The sequence below is a fragment of the Pteropus alecto genome, unplaced genomic scaffold (assembly GCF_000325575.1).
Source record: "Pteropus alecto unplaced genomic scaffold, ASM32557v1 scaffold25, whole genome shotgun sequence".
Lineage (NCBI taxonomy): Eukaryota > Metazoa > Chordata > Mammalia > Chiroptera > Pteropodidae > Pteropus > Pteropus alecto.
The window spans coordinates 33,593,714-33,614,801 of record NW_006441955.1 but is presented as its reverse complement, the minus strand read 5'-3'; the positions used below and the strand labels follow the sequence as shown (position 1 = coordinate 33,614,801).

Genomic DNA, 21,088 nt, shown 5'->3' with positions numbered 1-21,088 from the left:
ATATGCTTACCACACTCCCTCCTCAATAGGTGCTCCATGCTCGAGTGACAAAGGCTGCAGGGTTTCCCCAGTTACCAAAGACAGCCAAAGACTCCCACCAGAACGTGTAAGGCCTCAGTGAGACCCAAAAACAAGGTTTCTCCATCCCTCTCACCATGAAGTGGCTATGGAAGATGCAGGGATAGGCTAGGAGGCTAGAGAGAGGTAGAGAACCAAGAGAATGACCCACAGGAGCCAGACACTTCTCGAAACACAATGATATGACTTTTATATGTTTGTGCATGGTCTCTGGTTGGCCATGAGCGCTATAAGCAAGAGTTTTCAAATGGAGGTCAAAGGATCCTTAAAGGACCACACAGTCAAGAGTCTGTGACTTCTCCAGAATAAGCTTTCAATTTTGTGTTTTCACTTGTGTTAATCTAATCTAATCTAATCTAATCTAAATACACGCTGGACCATCTGAATGACTCCATACCAACAGGGCACTGAAGTTTGCATTTAGGATTGCAGGGGCACCAAGCAGTCCTCATCAGCAACTGCACTTGTGATATACTGGCAAAGCAGAGAAGGCAGTGACAAAGGTCAATTTAAGATGATTATCAAGTAAGACTTTGAATTCATAACATCATGAAATAACAGGCAGACGAGTACTGTACTATATTAATTGCTACAGGCTAGTAAGAAAAGGACAGAGGCAAACTTGATATACAATCAGTGTAGTCATATCAAGCGAAGGTCAAATGACATTAAGGCATTCATAATAGTATCTTCATAATGGCACGAAGGTATTACAGAATGAAGGTTTTGTTTTAGCTAGAAAATTACAAAGGCAATAAGAAAAAGTTATGTTCAAGTTGTTTTCAAAATAGTGTGAATGTGTCATTTTGATTATCTACTAACTTCCTTCAGCAGTCTGCATGCTGAAACTAAAAGTTTTCCACACCTATGAGAACTAAAATTAACAAACATTATACTCTTGTTTCTGATTCTGGAAATACTTAAGTCAGATATATGTTTGATGTTAACTTCAGTTAACTCTGGAATGCTAACCTTATCTCTGCATGTATAAGACAGTTACAGCATTAGCAAGAAAATCAGAAACCATTAAAATTGTAATTCAAGGACTGGTACAGTTATGGTCAATGGTCCTGAGATAGGACCAAGCAAGGTCTTCAAGTCCATAATGTACTTCTCAATAAAATGCTTATTTCAAACAAATATTCTTTGCAGTAACATTATCATAAAAATCAAGACTCATGTGAATTAAGTATATATTAGGACCTAAGGCAACAAATTCATACATTTTTAAACAATCTACATAGGTGACTTAGTTTCAGCAAAAGAGCATTCATTGATTATATTACTATTTTTAATTGAAATTTAACGGTTTTAAAATATCATTTGCATTTTTGTGATTTTTTCAAATGTTTTAATAGTTGCATAAGAGCAATAAGCATAAGGTATATACATCTAATTTCATGTTTGTACATATTTAGTATAATTAAGCAAATTTATGTCAAAAAGGGAGTTTGCTGTAAACTTTTAAAGAAAGTAATGCAGGTATGTGTGGTAAATACTACTACAAGTAATAAAACAAGAGTGATTTGAAACATGTTCATTCATTCAAAAAACATCTGCGCTCCTACTGTGTGCTAGACACTAGGATATAGTGGGGAACAAGAAAGACATATCTAAGACCTCATAGGGCTGGGCATCTATCAGAAAAGACAAGGAAACAAACAGAAACAAACAGCAGGGGAACTTATTTAGTTTAGGAGTTAAAGGGGGCTTCTTGAAGGATATGATATTTAAGACAAAAGGAAGACATAGGAGTTAGCTAGACAAGTGAGGCAGCAGAGCGGGAAAGCGTGTGGTAGGCGTCAGACATACCCTGAAGGTTTGCTGTCATGAAAACAGCAGATTAGAGGAACAGAAACAAGTTCTGTGAGGCTGTAAGTGGTGTGTGTCTGAAGTACAGTGGTAGAAGAGGTAGGGTAACGGGTGAAGATTGCAGATAGAGGCAGGGACTTCCTCTTGCAAGGTCTTGAAGTCTTCTTAAGTAGTTTGGCTTTTAATTCCTTATGAAGGAATTCGGAGGGCAATGAGAAGTCAGTCACTAGAGGACTTGACGTAAGTCACTGACATATTGAGTTTTGCTCTGTAAAAACCCCTCAGGCCTCAGTGTGTAGAGAGCACTGGAGGTCAGAGGCAGGGAGCGCAGCTGGAGGCAGCTTCAGCAGTCCAGGCAGAACATGCTGGTAGCCACGCTGCAGTTTTGTAGTGGAGCAGAATATTGGAGAGTTTCAAGAGATAGCTTACAATTTAAGAATTTAAGTTTAAGACAGAATTGAGACAACTTGGCAACTGATTGTCGTGGAAAGTAAATGAGAAGAATTTATTATGGAAATGCACAAGTGGTGGATGGTGCCTTTCACAAGATGAAGACCTGCAAATCCTTGTAAGCTGAGGACCACGTGCCTTCAAAGACTGCTTTATACAGTTGTTTGAATTTTTTTTTTTTTTTTTTTTTGCAATTTCATACCTCTGCATCTATTATGAAGATTTTTTAAAAAACAAAAAGCAAAAAACTCTACTGCCTTGCATAATCACTCACACCCAGAGGCGGCAATATTCAAAACAAGTCTCTGTTCTTTTTGTTCTTTTTGGAAAGTCTTGGTTCAAAGGCAAAAATCAGAGAACAGACAATTTTCTTCTTTTTTCTTTTTTCAAGATGCCAGAGTGACCAGCCTCCCGGCAGACAAATCTTTTGATCCTTACTATTGACATGTTGCTTCAATGCAAACACAAGAACTACTTAAGACCTTTCTCTGATGGGACTACGGGAAACAGCAGCACAGAGGCTCTCAAGTTTAAGAGGCTCCAGCTCTACACTTTATGCCTCAGAAACGAGGATTTAAATATCAAAAGACATGGGAACTTAAGTTCAAGAGACCAGTGCATGCACCTGGCAGAATTTAACCCCACATTAGATTTCTCCATGAACATTCACAATTTTCTGAGAGCAAACAACTCTGGTAAAATGTTCCCATGACCCACCCTCCCTCACGAATATTTTTAATATTTCAAAAATGCTTAAAAAATGGAACAAAGCAATTAAAAAATCCCAAAGGGTCAGAGCAACCGGAATTAGTTTAAGAATGCATTACACATGAAAGACACTAAGGCTTTATAAACAGGGCATCTTCTTCACACCAAAGTACAAGAAAACAAAGGAAGAATCCAACTAATGCAGGACACAGAAAACATCATATGAAAGAAAATTCATGTCTGGCCTTGTCTATGACAAAAATCTCAAATAAACAGGTGCTTTTTGTGCACTCCCTAAAAGCAAGGAGTAGAAAAAAAGGAAAATCAGAATCATTTTTACTATCTTGAAAGTGAGAGACAGAACTTTATCAATATTCCAGGTTATCAGGATTGCTATGGAAAACAGAAGCAGAAGGCCCTGGGGCCGCCCGCCCGATTACCTCCACACAGCTCAGCCCACGACCCACTTACAGCTGGCCTGATCTTCATTCTGGCCCTGCCTCCACCTCCTCCTCCATGTTCGCAGAGGGGAAGGCTATTTACATGGGTAATCATTTATTTTCTTTTAGTCAACACTTGTGTTATACTTACTAAGTGCTAGGCATTGTTCTAAATGCTTCACAAATAAGAACCCACTTAATCCTTATAACAACTATAATAAGAAGGAACTATGATTGTTCTTGTTTTACATATGGGTAATTTGCAGATGTGAGGCTCTAAAATTTGCCCAAAGTCAAAAAGCTGGTCAGTGATACAGCTGAGATTGAACCCACTCAATCATCTGACTATGGAGTTTTAAAGGTTATTTTAATTTTCTCCTTTATTTTCTAGACTTACTTATTTCCTTTAAATGAGAATTTATTACTTTTTAATAGCAAAAAAACCCAAAAGATCATTTTTTACTTTGAAACGGCAAACCAAAAAATTAAATAAAAACAAGCCCTCTAGTATTTCATGTATGAAATCAGAGGAATAAATACACCTCATCTGCCAGAAGCTAAGGGGCTAGGCCAGATGATCTTTGAATCATTTGCCACAAGATCTTCAATTCTATGCCTGTTCCCCATTACCCAGGCAGTAAAGGGGACAGAAAATGTAATCAAAGGCAGTGATTACGAACATGTGGCTGGAAAACTGACCTGAGATCGACTTCTAGCTTACAAGCCATACAACCTGGGACAAGCTGCTTACTCCCTGTAAACCTTAGTTTTCTGACCTGGCAAATGGGTATAGTTACACTTATACTCTCCTAGAGTTAACTCATGTCAACCACTCAAAAACACAAAAGTGCCTAGCACAGAGAAAGAGGTCAAAAAATGAACACAGGAGAACTAAACTGCCCAAATATTTGCCTATTTAATTATTCCTGAGCCAGAGCAATCAAACAAACCAAAGATTTCATAAAATCATCATCAGAGACAAAAGAAAGAATCTGAATGAGAACACATAAACTTTTTCATCAATGCCTTAGTGAGCAATAAAGGCTTACAAGGGAGAGACATCTTCGAGCCATAATGAGATGCCTCCCAGGCCCTGGAGTCAGGGTGCTGCACTGGAACCTAAGGGGGGAAATGACAGTGTCAGGGGCCACGTCTCCCAGGTTTGCCTTTTGTGAACATGAAGAGCTCTGTTTCAAGGAACAAGCTACTTCACCTCTGTGATTCTTCATTATTTATAAAGGAAAACCACTGAATTGAATGGCAAAGAATCCTTGAAGCTCTAACAACCTGTATTTCTTTAATGGTTTCACCAGATCTCTTTCACTCATAAAGTATGTGCAAATGAGATTCCCTTACATTTTTAAGTAACATTACTCTGTCAAGCAAGTGGGTCTTCAAAGAGCTTGTGATGAAAAAAATTATTTATGTCACCCCTTTAGTATCCACAGCAATTCCTCGAAGTTATGTTAAATGTGCCTGTTAAAAAGAAATGCTTCTGAACTGCTGGTCCTGATATTATTCCTCTCTCTCAAGCACAACATCTGCAGTTAGGAGCCTGGCTCCAAAACAGAAACTTAAATAGAGGAAAAATTAAATGTTACCAACAGATTTCTACACCCATAAGCCTTTGTATAAAAGGGTTTTTCTTATATCCGACTCCCATTTAGTGCTTTCGTGACCATCGACTACGAAGCAGAAAGTGCTACAGCAGCTTTATCAGGGTGTTTAAGGCAGTCCCTTGTGCCAAATCCAAAGGACGCAGAGGATCCATAGCTGTTCACTGGCTCGCCCAGGCATCACGCATTGATGGTAATGCTACTGGAGGAGCTCAGGGCACCCCTGGGTACCACCGGAAGGCCCTACGGCACAGGTAGGGAAGATGACAACAAAAGGAGAGAAAGTACGGTCTCTAAAAGAATGAATAGGAGGGCAGAAAAAGAACAGGGGTAAAAGAAAAGGGGCATAAGAATGAAAAGCTACAGAATCACAGTCAGGTGTAAGGAATAACTATACCAAGGGCTTTACATACATTAAATTTACATGATAAGCCTCATATCATTTTATCCTCGTTTTAAAGATGAGCAAACCAAGGCTTAGAGAATTTAGCTTACCTTCCTAGGGTCACACACCTACTACATAGCGGAGTCAGTATTTGAATGTGTTTTTCTAGCACAAAACTTGTGACTGAACGGTATATACACACTTTATGACCTCAGAGAGTATCTCTGGCCCACCCCACCATAGGAGGTTTCAAGTCTCTAACTCTTAGCCAAGGATGAACAGCCTCTCCAGTCCTGGGCCCTAGACAACACCGGCAGTTCAGGTCAGCTCCGCATGGCTTTGAAGGAGTTTTCTTCCTCACCTTAAAAGTCAGTCTGTCTCCCTGCAACTTCCACCTGCCTTTGTCCCAGGAGATCATCACATCTGCAGCACATGAGGGTTCCTGTCAATGCCCCTATCAGTAACTAAAAGGAGGAATGGAAAATGTTAGAAAAATTTTAACGAAAATCTGAAAAAATTCTGTACTTAAAAAAAAAAAAGGACTTGTAAGTTAAGAGTAAAGAGCCTTAGAATTAGTAAACTTACTACAGAGAAAGTTGAAGGTAGGTCTGTCTTTCGTTAGCTATTTCATAGAGGATGATGTATATCTATTTCTACTAAGAAAGGAATCAGAGTTGCCTTAAGTTTTAGTATAAAAAAATTAGTTTAAAATATTGATTTGAGATCGGAGAGTGGAGAGGTTTTAATTTATTCCAGAAAAGCTTAAATTATACATTTCCTTTATCTTGAAATGGTTCAGATAAAAGCCTGCCTAAAGTAGATGTGTAAGCCTTTTTTCCCTAGCTCTGATGAAAGATTACTTAGGAATGGAAAGCTCATCTAATGTGTACCTCCAACTTTAAACTAACTACTTGGCTTTTGGGTTCTATCCACAAAGTGGGAATACTACTTGGTAAACTGTATTTTAAGACTGTTGTAAATATGTTGCTTTTTAGCCTTACTGCTACTGCCCCCTAAAATATACAATTTACTCATCTAGAATTATACACTAAAAGGCAGGAAAATTTACTCTAGCAAATATTTAAACCATTTCATATATTTTATGTATTTATAAAATGTGTATTAATTAGGCAACTATACATGTTATTTTTTTCACAGCTTAATAAATCCACTTTCTATTTTATTATATTGTATATAGTTGTTATTTTAATACTCAGTGTTTTTAAGGGTAGTGCTAAAACCATTTTTGCAATTTTTAGATTTTCATTTAGCTGTTTACAACCACCTCCTGAAAGCACAGAAAGGAAGGCAGCCTCTTTGTTAGCGCACTGCTGCAATATCTAGATCTCATACTGGGCCACTGGTGGCAGGACTGATCACAAGCTCATTACTTCTTTCAAAGAGTAAATGATTCCAGGAACACACAGAGAGGAACCATCACGAAATAAATGGACGAAAGGCAGACTGAAATTAGCAGCTGCTGACCTTTCCTAAAAGTAGTTATTAAAGCATTATGGTTTACATTTATAAAAGTGAAGATAACCTATTATACTGTGAGTTCTTCTGGGGTAAAATCTCAGGGTTGCAGATAATTGTTCCTGTGTTTAAAATAATAAGAGGATAATTTCTTTCCTCCATTCACAGTTCTTACTCTCAAGCCATTTCTCACTTAAGTAATTTTCACAGCTGAACTTGAGGAGCAAAAAGGTAGCCAGAACGTTACAGACTTTGACAAATTAAAACCAGAGTAAGGGGACCAATGGCAGCAAATCAAAGGCACCAAGGCCAACGCACGTAATGCTTAGTTAAGTGGGTAACATAATAACAACGCTAGAATTTTCATCATTTCCTCACTATTATCTTCAAGTATCAAGTCATTCAAAAATTAGTTTTTAAAAAAAGTCAAACTACTTACACTTACTCCCCACACCTACTGAAGACTACTAATTTATACTGTAAATTAAAAAATTCATTAACATTTTAAGCTTATCTTAATAAGCATCAAGGAAACTTGATTTCTGATGTCTCAACTTCTTGTAAAATATGTAACATTAACTTTTTATAAAGAAATCTGATTAAATTTTACTCATAACCTCTTAAATAGCAATTGCTTATACTTTTGATCCCTTCAAAATTTGTATATATTAATAGTTGCAATAATCGATATACCGTGAATAAATTTTTAGCATGTATTTCATATTCTTTTAAATTTTCTTTACATCAAAATGTTTAATTCTATTAGTTTTAAACAGATTATGATTACTACTTCGTTTTTTATGCTAAATGATATTTCATAGTTTTAATAATAAAATACAGTAAAATCAAGACCTACAATTTTTCACCTGGAAATAGGAAAAAAATTGGTTTGCTTTTTTAGCCTCTTTTAGAAGACTCAAAAAGCTTCACTTGTCTTTTGTTTACTTGAATGCAGCGGGTAAGCAACAGAAGAGAACTGTCCCAATTTTACAGGCTAACGAACTATGGTATTTATAAAATTTATGACATTCTTGAAGACACCAGGAAAGTTAGTTGGTAATAAAACCATATTTTAAAGAAATCTATATTCATCCATTTGCACTGACCCATGCCACTTTCATAAGCCTTAATTTGGGTTTGGTTTACATGTAAACCCAAATAAATTCAGAAGATATAATCGACATTCAAAGAATAGTAGTAGTAATTTTCTCTAAAATTTCACAAGGGGAAATGACTTCCCTAAAATCCAAACAAACCAATAGCTTCACCTTGGTTACAATTTATTCACTTAAATCACAGACAACACCCCTAATACCCACTTCCCACCCTGACCCAAAAGAGAGCAGGTTTAACACCAGCAAACCAAAGAACTATTACAAGTTTTGTGTGGAAAGCTATACTTTAAACTAGTTTTCAAGTGTTCTTATTATGTTCATTATTTTCTGAAAAACAACTAAAGACATAAAGACGTTGCATGTAGAGGAGAACTTAATTATGCAAAAATAGAGGGGTTTGGTTTACTCTGTATTAGGTGGAAACAAGTCATTCTGAGGGTTCATGCTCATTGTGCAAGAAGAGAAGGTAGGTATAGGACAGGAGTTGACAACTTTCCCAGTGCAACACAAGGTGCAGCCGACCTGCTTCCTTTTTCCTACCAGTGGAGTGCTGCTGATTGTGGGACAATGCTTATCTCAAAATGGAAGTAGAGAAAGTATAAACTGTAGAACCATGGGAGATTTTCAGTTTGTTTTAATTCTTCTCTCTTCAAAAGGAAAAGAGCCTTTTTGTTTCTGATTATAAAAGTAATACCTACTTGCTGTTAAAAAAGTAGGTAATACAGAAAACTACAAAAAAAAACAAGTAAAAATCATCTAAAATCCTACCACTCAAAGATAACTACTCTTAAATGTCTTGGTATAATAGCCTTCCTTTCCCCCCCCATGCATACACACCTAAATAAGTGTTTTTTTGTTTTTTGTTTTTAGAAAGTAAGATAAATTGTAAACTTTAGGGTAACCACTAAAAATTCTGTAAAGGAAATATAACTTGATATGTTAAAAGAAGAGATAAAATGGAATCATAAACTGTTCACTTAAACCCACAGAAGGCAAACATTTCTGAGAAAGGGGAAAAGAGCAAACGTAGCAAACAGAAAACAGTTACAAACATGGCAGATAGTAATCAAACTATATCAATAATCACTTTAAATGTGAATCATCTAAATATAACAATTCAAAGACACAGACTGTCAGAGAAAAAAAAAAATCAGACCCAAATGTATGTGGTCTACAAGATACCTACTATAAATGTAAAGAAACAGGTTAAAAATAAAAAGAAATTGATATCATAAGCTGTATACTGTTCTGATGGTCCATTTTCCTACCTTTTCTTGGAAGACAAGTGCAGAAAAAACTAGCCTATTGAGAAATTCTATAAAGTTCTCAATGTATACACATAATTTTTCTAATATATATAAACTCTGCCCAATATTTCAAAATGTTGACCTATTTTACACTATTTGAAGACTACAGAATCGTATGTTATTTGAGCTCACAAATTAAGAGATGAATGTTTTACATATTTCTCCCTCATCTTGTATCTCACAAACAGAAATCTGTCAGCCATAACAGATTATATCTCTCTTTAAAATGAGCTTTCCCTCCTTGTTTCTGGAAGTAGAGAAATATTAATAAATGTCCTTATTCCTACCTGAGAATGTATGTGTATACATGTGTATATACAGAAAGATAAAATTCCTATAGCAGATTCCTTCTTGAATGTATGTAGGTCAATGTTCAACACGAGCTACTGAACTTTTCTTATTAGCAGAGCTATGAAATAATTTACTAATCTAGCAAGTTCATGCTTAGATGCTATATGTTTTTTCTCTATTGTTCTTAAATTTAATGGCCAAGGACACTTTCCATTGCTGAATGTGTAGCATGCCTATACTGATCAGGGATATCTTGGAAATGGACTCTCCTGGACATACCAGATGGTCAACATTTAGGCTAAAATGATGTTACATATGCCAGAGGTGTGTTTCTGAACTGTAGATATATATACTGGTTCCTCATGTTAATAATAAAATAAAACACAACAAACAAACAAACAAAACACCCAAGAGTATTACATTTGATTTTCTGAGGTTAGAAAAAAGGACCGAAAATCTCCCATTGTGTGAGGATGCTGGAATCTTTGATCTCTACTATGGAGTTCACAGTCAGGCTACTTAGTTTATTTTGAGAAAGCAAATCCTTCCTGTTGTTTCTCAGGAAATGGAAGAACACATTTTTAGACTATGTTTTAATTTCACAGTTTAAATGGCTTTAACTTTTTAACTGTTTCACTTTGAAGAATATTTAATTATGTGGAGAAATTAACTTTCAGAAAGAAACTAGAGCAGTGGGGTGGAGAGAATAATATACTCAGACTTCAGCTAAAAGGGTAAATTTTTAGAAAATGTCTCACAAAAACTGTTACACCCTGTTTCTTCCTGTGAAGAATTTTCCAAGCCTTAAGTTGTGTAATAGCTTAATGAGGAAAAAAAGGAATGCCCAAGTTTCTCTCAAATATGTAACTGCATAGAGAAAGATTACAGGCTTAATTTTAAAAAGAGTGTCCTACCACCTGTTTAGGCTTGTTAAATTATTACAGTAATCTCTAGAGCCACTGTCTGATCTGGATTCACCTTTAAATGTAGCCACACCTCTAAGGCTTTAAGATGTCATCTCTATTTATAATAGGAAGCAGAAACAGTTAAACGGCTCTGAAGAGTAAACCTTTCGGGAAAGCACACACTCAATGAGAAGAGTGATGAAATGCTTCTGTTTCTGATTTTCCCTACAGACAAAGAAAATCAAAGTATAGTAAAGGATATGGGAAGGAGGAAAAACTAAGGTAAGCTGATGTAAATATGCATAGCCTTCTCCAACTGCTGAATTATCTTCTACAATGCCACATTTTAAACCAAGAGGGAAAAACAAACCCAGTGAAAATAAAAAGCAATCATACAGGGAAAGAAACAACATAGATGATGTATGCAAAGACCATTGTCACCACCTTTATGAACTTACTCGCTGACGTCTCAGGGAGACCTGGCACACAGAAAACCTACCCTGTCTGCGCCTTGCACAACTCCCATCACGGCCCCATGCTCCTGTTCCCAATTTCCTGACTTGCCTCCTTTCTCTCATTACTGGGGACAGCCCAGTAACGGACACTTGGGCATGGTCATCTGCTGTCCTGGACTCATGCTGTCAACTTCCCAGAGGCACTGGCATTAGAGCTGCTCTCAGAAGAACTCATGAATGAATGATAAATGACAGGAATCTAACTACTCTTATTCTTCTGTCCACTTATCTTTGTCTAATAACAAGTCTCACAGAAGTTCTGAGAATTACCAGAGACTGGAGAAGACATTAAGTATAATTTCCTCCACCAAAAAATGAGGAAACTGAGGCTCAGAGACATTAGCTGACTTCCCTGAGGCCATCCTCTGTTAATGGAAGAACTAAGACTAGAACCCAAGTTCCCTAATGCTCAATCTGTTGCTTCCTCTGTCCTACTTTTCCTCCCTCCCCATCCCCCCCACCCCCCACATCCTGAAGCTTCCTTTGAATCACCATCTTAACATTTCAGGCAAGGCCTGTGTATTTTATTTTAAAAGGTCATACATGGTATTCATCTTACTCTATCAACCAGAAAAAAACAAAACAAAGAAAAAACCCACCATCGGTTCCTAATCCCCAGTGACTAGGCCCCAACTGGGCCCTCAGTGATGCTCGGCCATTACTCAACCTAAATCAGTAAACTCCTTTTTCCAAGTTAACTGTTACTAACTTTCAAATGTCTTCTCAAGGCTTCCTCACTCTCGGATTTCATCTGCTTCTATTTCACTGAGAAAACACAAGCCATTAGGAATGAACTTTATCGACTGCCCTCCTCTCCTCCTGCACATTCATCTACCATCACACCTATCTTTTTTCTCTTCCTCTCCTGTCCCAAAGGAATAAATGTCCCTATTCCTTCCCAGGACAACCCATTTGAGCATGCCTGCACTCCAGACCTCATCCACCCTACCTTTTCTGGAACCTTACTCCATTAGTTTTCTACCTTTAGTGACTCCAGTATTCTCAACCGAAACATAAGCTCCAGTCGCCATTACACACAAAAAATATTCCTTTATAGACACACGTGTATAAACACATACACACTCCACTCGGTAGTCCCACTTCTTAACTCCTACTTGTTCCTCACCCATGAATCCAGATGCAGGCTTAAGAGCTCTTTTAACCATCAACTGAATATCTAATTGCCAGATCCAATCTCCCATGTCAATCTACCTGACCTTCCCGTGGCCTCAGACAGACTTGACGGCTTTTCCCTATTTACGACCTGGGCAATTTGGCAAATTGCTTACCTAAGCTTTAGATAAATAGCTTTTTTGTAAAAAGCAATGACAATGACTATTTCAGAGGACTATATGAGAGAATATATAGAAACCAAAAACAAACAACAGGTGCTCAATATTACTATCATTTTTGTTTCTGGGCTTTCCTGACCCTCTTTCTCTTTCCTTTTCTTTTGTCTGCTCAGAATTTGGCCCTCTGGCTATCCCTGTGGGATCTCAACCACATTCATGGCTATAACCATCAGTCTTAGTCACTTTCCAATACATGTCACCAGCCCTGGCTTTTCTCTTGGGGACTAGGCCTCTCAAGATCAGCTGAATATACCACAGGTATCCCAACTTTACTTCAAACCGAACTCACTATTCTCTCTCCAAACTTGCTCCTCTTATGTTTTCCACCCTAATGACACCTCAGACAATGAACCTTCCTAACAAGAAACGTCAAGAGTCATTTTTCTTCTTCCTCCCTCTTCCTCTCCTCCCACTTTCCATGAAAGCAACAATTTTTTTCTCCTAAATGATTCTCAAACCCATCCTCTCTCCTTTCCTCTCCCGATATCATCACCTTAGTTTGTCTTCATTATTTCTACCTGGATTGTTTTAATAGCCACTGGACTTCTCCCTGCTTCCTTTTTGCATATCTTAAGATTGAATTTGAACATTTCACCTTTGATGGCTCCACAATTCTCTCAGAAAAAAAGTCCACGCTTCCAGAAGTAGCATGCATGGCCCTAGACAAGGCTGGACCAAGCCTCTGACCCAGGGCGCACCTCTAACCTCTTCTCCTCTCTGCTCCAGTCACTCACACTCCATGTTCCTCATGCACTGAGTATTCCAGGCTCTAAACCTGCGATGTTTCTTCTGTTTTTTTCCTCTTCAGCCTGGTAAATAATCCTATCCTATTCCTCCAATATGCAGCACCAAAATCACCTCCTTTATGAATTATTTCCTCACAAACAAGAAAAAAAATCACTTCTTCCTTTGTACCTTACTCGTTAGTACTATTTATTGCAACGTTTGCTGTAAAGTGCCTCACATTCTAAATTCCAGTTAATGATTCATGTGTCTATCTTCTGAGGTCAGCACTGTGTGGTATTCATTGTATCTTTAGAACTTAGCATAATGACTGCTACACGGCAGGTAGGAGGAAGAGAGATAAGGGAACTAGAATTTAACAGTTTGGAGCTCAGCAAATGTCTGTTGAACAGGTGAAGTATCTTGGTTGTCAATTATATTCAGAATAACTGAATAAGAGAGGGGGCTGGTAAGACAGGTGGAATTGACAGCTGGTGAGATGAGCATGAAGGAACCTGAATGAAAAATGGAGAACATCCTTCCTGATGAAGTCCCCTCCTGAGGATGTAAGTTCAGTTAGGTCAGTAGCTGGGGCTATTACACTCAAACTCAGGTGAATAACTAATATATCCTGTTTAAAGCACAATAGGGGAACAGTCAACAGCCCAAGGACATTATTCTTATCTGTCTAAGCAGGTTTTATACCCTATAATATTCTACAGTATAATTTTATCAGACTTTGTGCAAGCTTAGTAAATTTCAGTAAACTACAACCCTCTCCTATATCCATAAAGCACCGTAAGAACTGCGAACAAAATAAATAAAATACAGCCTGTCACCCATGTAATTCCAGAACTGATGGCAAAGGGTAACATCTTTGGCCTAGATGAACCATGTCATACAATATTGATTTTGAGACCACAACTTGTCCCCCACAATTATTTCAAATTTATTTACAATAATAAGCCACGTTATGTACAACATAGTTTCATTCCATTTCACAAACTAAAGAAAAAGTACACTGTATTCCGCACAGGCATGTAAATGCTCACTCATAAAATAAAGGGACCTAAAGCATTCGATGTAACATAAATTGGAAACTGGAGAGGGAATAAGACCCAGTGAATGAGAACAGAGTGGAGAAAAGTAAACTTGGAGAATCCAAGCTGAAACTGGCAATGTTTTCCCATTAATAAAGAGGCATCTATAATTAACAGGCTTTCAAGAGCATTCAGTCATGTATTACGGCATTGCAACTCATAAAACATTCATTCAAAAGCCGTACCAGGAAGGGCACATCCCAGCTCTATACGCACATGCAGAGCACTCACTGAAGAAGAAAGACTCTGAAGTGACACACCCACTGCCCTACATAGATGACCAAGTGTGAAAGGCAGCCATAACTGCTAAAAAATAAATACGTAAAACTGAGAAGGAAATGTAATGTTAGGAATGTTAAATTAAATTATGTTACTAAATAAATAAATTTTAAAATGTTCCCAGAGAAGTAAACACATTTCTAGGAAATACGTCTGAAGGTGTAAGAGTTAACACAGATGCAAACAAAAGCAAGAAATCTACCTAAAATAATCTAAAGTATTTTTTAACTTTTAAATTTATATCAATCACGCTAATAAGAGCAAGTCATAAAAATGTACATGTAACAAGGTGAGACATATTTCAAAGCCACAGTAGTTTTAAAAGTGTGTCAATTCCAGGAACACGCAAATACGCCACCCGAACAAAAGAGACATCTCAGAAGATTTATATAAATATGCACTTACATGCTAGAGGTAGCACCAAAAATCTGTGGAGAAAGAGTAGATTATTTGGTAAATAGTGGTGGGGACTGGCTCACGATTATCAATAGTTTTTTTAAAAAATAAAACAAATTTATGCCTATATGTTTTCATTCAAAATAGTTTAAAAACCAAAGTGTGTCAATTCCAGGAACACGCAAATACGCCACCCGAACAAAAGAGACATCTCAGAAGATTTATATAAATATGCACTTACATGCTAGAGGTAGCACCAAAAATCTGTGGAGAAAGAGTAGATTATTTGGTAAATAGTGGTGGGGACTGGCTCACGATTATCAATAGTTTTTTAAAAAATAAAACAAATTTATGCCTCATATGTTTCATTCCAAATAGTTTTAAAAACCCTAATAAGAGTAAACCTATAAAACTAATAAAGTGAAGAGAGACTATATTGTGAGCCCAGAACAGAAAAAGTTTTCTTAAAGGACTCAAAATGCATAGACTGCAATAATAGCAAAAATTGGTGGGTTCAACTACATCAAAGATTTTTGTTGTTTTTAATGAAAAGCACCAGAGGCAAAATTATCAGGCAAGTGACACACTCAGAGAAAATATTCACAATATGTAAGGGTAACAAGAGATTAATCTATAATGCAAGGAATGCTACAAAAACTTTTTTAAGGAACTTTTTACAAGAAAAAAGCAAGAGACCTAAGGCACAGAAAAGGGGAATTAAATTAAGTAAATGGAGAGATGCTCAACCTCACTTGTAATCAAAAAAGAAAAAAAATTAAACTTTGAGGTACAATAAACATCTATCAGATGGACAAAAATCAAAAAAATTGTTAATAAAAAAAAGGAACCATCATGAAGTACTAGTGGATATATAAACCTGACAATGACCTGCACAGTTCCTAGTAAAATTAGCATGATTATATCCTAATATCCAGCAATACTGCTTTTAGACAACATTGCCTCAAGAAACTCTCACCAATGGATCCACTATACGTAGGCTCCTTAGGAAAAAAAAATGAATACATACTGCATGAAAGCCAAAAATCCTTATAAAAAGGCTGACACTATTATGTCTCTATTCCAATAACATGCCTATTCTCTATTGTTTCAGCTGAATCTTTGTTGAAAAGGTAAAAACAAACAAAATGTTGTCATTTCTTTTCGTAAGTGAGGTTAAAAACAGAGAAAGAAGAAGCAGATGTAATGAGGAGAATATTTTCGTGTGCAGACTGACAAACGTGAGTCTGAGTCCATGCCTTAAGCTTGTCCACACAACTTGGGTAAGTTACAATCTCCTTATCAGGGTGATCACTTACTATAAAAATGTCTAATCACTATGTTGAATACCTGAAACTAAGATAATATTGTATGTCAACTGTAATTGAAAAATAAAAATAAATATAATTTTTTTTTAAAAAGACAACCATAAAATAGTTATATCCGCCTGCTTTAGTTTCGTCACCTATAAAATGGGGATATTACCAACCCTGAATAACACCAGGAAGAATAGAGATATTCCATTTAAGTGTCTAGCATATATGAGATGTTCAATAGGTAGGAAGTGATTTTTTTTTTTTTTTAACCAGAAAAATGAACAGCATGCATTAACTCTAATAGATTTTGGTGCCCTGCCTAAATCATCTTAAATAGAATACCCAAGCCACAGCGACAGGCATAGAAACCAGAGACTGATTCAATATTAACTCACATGTCAGCTTTTCCACTACAGAACCGGAATAAATAATCTCTCCTTCCAAATATTTATTGATAACTGTAAAGGTGAAGGTTGGGAAGCCTCTTTTAGCTTCTGGGAAATGAAGAGAAGGCTGCTGCTCGTGATAGTTGTGACAGTGGTGATTCTGCAACTCGTGTCAGAGTCCTAACTCTACAAACACAAGGAAGGGAAATTCAGAGAAGTCCTAAAGGGAAAATGCTCTTAGAAGAAATCTAGGTATTCACGACTGAGTAACTAACTGCAAAACCTTAAAGCTGACCATGAAAAACAATTCACCCAGAAACCAGAGCAGATCCAATGTCAAGACTTTACATATCACGTATTTAATATACAACAGAGAAGAAAATTTCTACCTGGGAATCTTTACAAACTGATGGCTAACACACTGTACATTTTACATCACCATTTCAGTATTTTCAACCTGGAGCAGCTGTTTTACTTTAGTCCTGATTTATAACCTGGGGAATTCGGGGTCCTGGCAGAGGTCAGGAGACCGAATCCCTGTCTCACACATATATGTAACTGCTATTTTACAAGTACAGGAAGATGCTGTGGTCATTATTTACAATATATATTCAGTTGAGTGATATTTGTCAGTTTGCCACTAAATATTAGCAATCATCAGAAAAAAGTAAAACTCTAAACAAGTCAGAATCTTTGAAATCTTTGAGTATTAAATAAAACTTTCCTGATTTTTGTAAGGGTTGAGAACTGTTGTCTTAAAGCTTACAAGTTCCAATTGAAGATAATTTCTATTTTATAATAGATATGAAGGAAAGAGAGGGTTTTGAAAAAAATGAAAATCCTAACACACATTTATCTCCACTCCTAGCCCTCTCTTGGCCATAAGCTTTGCCTTGGCATTTAACATCAAAGCTAGTTAGTTACCCTTTCATTCTTTGTTCACAAGCTATTGCAACTGTCCAAAGTAGACAGAAATGGTAGTTCACTGTGTATTAAGAAAATATACACACATGATTTCATCCTCACTTATAAAAGAAAGATCTCTCACTTTTCTCTCTCTTTCTTCCCCCTACCTTCTTTCCCTTCTCCTGATGCTTTGACACAATTCTATAGAGAGGAAATTAGAGATCACTATAGATAGTCCAATTGTTGAAAAGAAAAACAAATATTTTTCTAGCATTTTCTAGTCCAGTAAAAACGTACCTCAAATTTTAATTTATATTCTTCCCGATGCAACATAAAACCTTAACTAAAGAGAACCTCAATGGTAAGCATTACAATGATAAGAAAAATAAACTTACTTCCATCTGAGGAATATTACAAAAATATTTAATATATAACGTGTACATGGGTTTGCCCATGTCTTTCTGTAATATCAGCTTTTCAGTGGGTTATCCTGAGCTAGGGTGGGGGAGGGGGGAAGCTACGTATGGTAATGGTATGGCATATGTGGTAAGGGGGTATGGGAAGTGTCATATACATCATTTATTAATTTATTATTTCTTTTCTGGGATGTAAACTGTCCTAAGGTTAAACTAGAAATGTTTGTTTTTTTTTTTTTTATTATAAAAAGTTAAAATATGCTAATCTGACCCTTCGAAAACATATTGTTCACTAAGGCCTGACATAAGACATCTGTAAATTAAAATTTGCCATTAGAATTTTGGCAGCAGAAAAAAAATCACATTGATGCAAACACAGCTAAATCTAGTCAGTAACACAGAGGAAGTGTAAATTTCAAACATGGGAAAAACAAAACAAAAATCCCCCTGAGTTCTGAGTGGAGAGAAGTAGAAAAAGATCTGGAGATTTGGGTAAGGCTGATTTGTCTTTTGGAATAGCTAAGGACCATCTGAATCAGCACTGCCATCTCTTACTAAGGCAGCAACTTTCCAGACTACAAAAGAGCCAAGGAGTATAAATTAAAAGACTCTTGTTCAAGTCCCAATACCTGTATTTACTAATATGATTACTGACATTTTATCAACCTAAGTTTCCTCTCTCCATAAAATGGAGTAAATGAATCCTATTTCGCCAGACTGTTAACAAGAGTAACACATTAGAAATGAGCCAAAGAAAATGTACTCTGTAAACACAAAATGAGAATCTAAAGTCTAGTTACTATTATTATTCCTGGGTTATTAATTAACATTAAATTCCACTAGGGTTGGAGTAAACCCTGTTTCTAAATAGAGAATAGGTTCTGAAGGGTCACAAAGGCTGTTCTATTTTATCTTGAAGCAGTGATGGATGCTGAAGGAAGTTCTCAAAGAAATGAATGAACCAGAGTCAGGTACATACCTCCGTATAAAGAGGCAAACTACTATGGTTGTACTAGTCTTTCTAGAATCTCTCTTAATGACTTGTTTTCACTTTTTTTCTCATGATGAATCTGGCATAGAAGAGGCATTAACACAGACATCTCACAATCTCAAATTTAAGAAGCCCATGTCTGTCTAGAAAGCGATGGAATTAATTGCTCAGTTCTCATAGTGTATCTTGGCTATTTACTGCTAACACAATTATTCCAATTATTGATAATATTGCAAATGCTCAAAGCACCTACATTTTAAAAGAGATTAAAGTTCTAAAGGACTATTGGAATAATGGGTTCTTATCATTCAAATTACCTCCATACAGCTGACAGAAAAAAAAAGGGGGAGGAGAGAGCAGTATAGATTTACCAGGCTGCTTGACTATGAAAAATTTTCCTTTCAAAGCAAAAAAATCAATTATGTAGTAAATATATTTTATTAAAGAATTTTCCAATTAGAATGGTATAGTCAGCATCTGACATCATGAATTTAAATTCTACAGCTAACTGATTCCTGAGGAAGTTTGGCGGCCCAGTACACTGAAGGAGCTAAGTGCTTGTAGTACTGTGATTATTCACTTCCCTCCTTGCTACAGAATGAGACCCTTCTTTGCCGAATCTCTCTTTCCTTCCTTCTAGTCATTTGCTCACATCTTTTCTCCAAAACAGAGTAAGACGATGATGCTGGCTCTAACATTGTTCAAACATTTAACCTGAGGCCATACAATCTTCTCATCAAACTGATTCTTCCCAGCCACGTCCCACCTCCCTTAGTGACCCTCCACAAGACTGGAGTTTCACCAGGTAGATAAACAAGGTAGGGGAACAAGGCCGGGCTTTCACTGGGGAGAAGTCAATCTGACAGTCTGCAGAAAGAGAAGCTGCCAGGGAAATGAAGAAGCAAAAAGTCTCTGCATAAAATCCACCTTTTCTCTAGTGTTTTATTCTTCACCTATGAACATCTGAGCTGGAGCAAGATATGGATAGGAAATTATAGTCTACTTAGTGAATTTCAGAAAAGACATTCTCAATTTTACTCTGATGAAAAATGGAATGTAATGAATAAAGATGTCTGGTCCCTACCTTTAAAAGTACCCTCTGTCTCAGCAAGTAAGCCTGGCTAAGAAACCACAACTGAAGCTAACAAGCCAGACACCAGACTAAACACCTCAGCGCTAGCTGTCCCTCTTTCCTGGTCGCTACCTTTCCAGTATATGTCTGCATCACTCATCTCCTCAGTTCCTGATGGCCTGGCTCTCCCAAAATAGAAAGCAAAGGGTGGGCTCCTCTACTTCACCCGCTGAAGAGGTGGGATTTCTGAGCCTGGACACCAAAACTCTTGCTCTCCTTTCCACCTTACACTTCACCCACAATTCATGATCTTTCTCTCCCTAGGCCCCCACCACTCACACTCACACCACTCTTAATAACACCCAAGCTTCCCAGAACATTTATGTAGATAACCCCAGGCCAGCGAGGTTGGGAACAAAGAGCCACTGCTTCAGGCAGCAGGAGTAGGCGGAGGCGAGGGTGGAGAGGACAGCTGGGGACTCCGGGAAGCCTCCCCGACACGGGCAGCTCAGCCTGGAAAGCTCCCGCCTCGGGTAAGCGCAAGTAGGTCCCGCCCTGGTTCAGCACCCCGAGCCACCGCGCAGCGACAGAGTTTGGCAGGGACCCTTGGGGGGAAAAGCAGTAAGTGGGGCGCAACCAAGAAAATGCACGCCAAGTCAGGCTGCAGCGCGGAGCTGGAGATCCGCACGCGGGGCGGCGGCCAGTGACAGCCCGGCCCCGGGGCTCCGCGACCCGGCCCCACGCACCTGGACCAGGCGGCCACCCTGCTCCCTCAGGGCGCTCTGCGGGGACTCGGCTTCCGGTGGGCTCCGCAGGCTGGAACCGGCAGCGACGCGGAGACTTCACTCCTCCATCCTGGGACCCGGCAGCACGTTACAGACAGCCGTGCACTTCCTGTTTGAAAACACAGGGGAGAGAAAGAGCAAGAGAGACCCGAGTGTTGGCAGAGTGGAGGGAGGGGCGCAGGCCAGCCGGGAGGGAGGGCCGGGGGGCTGCGGGTTGCATAACCGCTGTCCTCCTCGCCATGGTCGGCACCAGGCGCCCTCCCCGCGAGCG

General features: G+C 37.9%; 1 protein-coding gene across 5 annotated transcripts in view; it reads right to left on the bottom strand.

Annotated features, from left to right (window-relative positions):
- LRRC8D (leucine rich repeat containing 8 VRAC subunit D) overlaps positions 1-21,088 on the bottom strand; it is a 110,568-nt gene that overhangs the window by 68,750 nt on the left and 20,730 nt on the right. For 2 of the 5 annotated variants that reach the window (XM_015595274.2, XM_006919393.3), the window contains exon 2: positions 20,779-20,926. The exons of 1 other annotated variant lie outside the window; for it this stretch is intronic. The gene's annotated coding sequence lies outside the window, so the exon portion shown is untranslated. Of the gene's footprint in view, positions 1-5,850; positions 5,874-15,950; positions 16,834-20,778; positions 21,083-21,088 lie in introns of those variants that run through there. 2 more of the 5 variants (XR_003048560.1, XM_006919394.3) reach the window with 2 other exon arrangements.